The sequence below is a fragment of the Equus quagga genome, chromosome 17, assembly GCF_021613505.1.
Source record: "Equus quagga isolate Etosha38 chromosome 17, UCLA_HA_Equagga_1.0, whole genome shotgun sequence".
Classification (NCBI taxonomy): Eukaryota; Metazoa; Chordata; class Mammalia; order Perissodactyla; family Equidae; genus Equus; species Equus quagga.
This window is the reverse complement of record NC_060283.1, coordinates 38135890-38137156: the sequence shown is the minus strand read 5'-3', so window position 1 is coordinate 38137156 and position 1267 is coordinate 38135890. Positions and strand designations below refer to the sequence as shown.

Here is a 1267-nt window from a genome sequence, read left to right as displayed (position 1 = left end):
CGGGGGGGGGGGGGGGGGGGGGTTAGCTACCTTGGGCAAAAAGCTTCTTGACAAAGTCTCAGGTGGGCACATGGCTGACCTCCTTCCCCACAAGGGTCAGGGCAGCCTGCCCTCTTCCCTCCACTTGGGAAATAAGTTCCCTGCCTTTTCTTCCAATGTTGGGGCTCTGGGTTGGGGTCTTATAAACCCAAACAAACACACAGACTAACAGAAACTGAAAGAAAGTGTGTCATCTCAGCAGGGTACTGTCCCCTTGGCAGAGCACACATCAAAACAGGTGCTGCCCTGCCAGTGACTCACAGGTGGGCGCCTGTATTGGCCACACCGTGGTGTCATTTAGCACGGGAGATACTTACATAGCATGGACACCAGCCATGTGAGTCTGCCCAGCTCACGGAGCTCTGAAGTCCGTCAATATTTCAACAATTCCTTCGGGAATATGCTTCTTACTGCCTCACGTAGTGGATCGAATGGCGGCCCCCTAAAAGATACGTCCATGGGAACCTGTGAATGTGACCTTTTTGGGAGAAAGGGTCTTGCAGATGTAACTAAGTTAAGCATCTTCAGATGAGAGCATCCTGATCAGGGTGGGCTGTAAAGGCAATGACAAGCATCCTTATAAGGGAAGAAAAGGGGAGAAGACACACAGAGGAGAAAGCCAGATGAAGACAGAGGCAGAGACAGGAGTGAGGCATCAACAAACCCAGGAATACTGAGGATTGCTTGCTGGCAGCCCCCAGAAGCTAGGAGGGCGTCATGGAACAGATTCTCCTCGAGAGCCTCCAGAAGAAACCAACCTTGACAACGCCTTGATTTCAGACTTCTGGCCTCCAGAACCGTCAGAGAAGAAATTCCTGTTGTTTCCAGCCACCCAGTTTGTAGTAACTTGCAGCCACAGGAAGCTAGTACACCTCCCAGGACAAGCTGCTGCCCGCGTGCACCCGGCACGCCCTCTCATCGGAACTGCAGTTTGGAGTTGGGGTATAATTATACACACCTGCAAGGAAGCTTACGCTTTAAATAAACTTGAGGTTCACTTGATGCCCTCCTTTGAAAGGCATTGCCCTGGATGCCAAAAGATTAGGAGTACCTGGGAGGAACCGGGAGCGCCAACAGGCAGATGTACGCTGTTAGCTGTTACGACAAGTAAGAAGTAGGAGGGGATTGAACAAGAGCCCAGAGAACAAACTCCTAAAAACTGGAGGGGATTTTGAATGTGCAGGCTCACTGTCACCAGCTTTCCTGATAACCAGCTGCTTGTCACGCG

The 1267-nt window shown here is 51.5% G+C and overlaps 1 long non-coding RNA gene across 1 annotated transcript in view; it reads right to left on the bottom strand.

Moving 5' to 3' along the window:
- The window catches only part of LOC124228370 (uncharacterized), a 2358-nt gene extending 1465 nt beyond the window's left edge, over nt 1–893 (bottom strand). The window contains exons 1-2 of the long non-coding RNA XR_006885705.1: nt 798–893; nt 357–481 (exon numbers count right to left, since the gene is read on the bottom strand). This is a non-coding gene — a long non-coding RNA (uncharacterized LOC124228370). The remainder of the gene's footprint in view (nt 1–356; nt 482–797) is intronic.
- Nucleotides 894–1267: the final 374 nt, after the last annotated feature.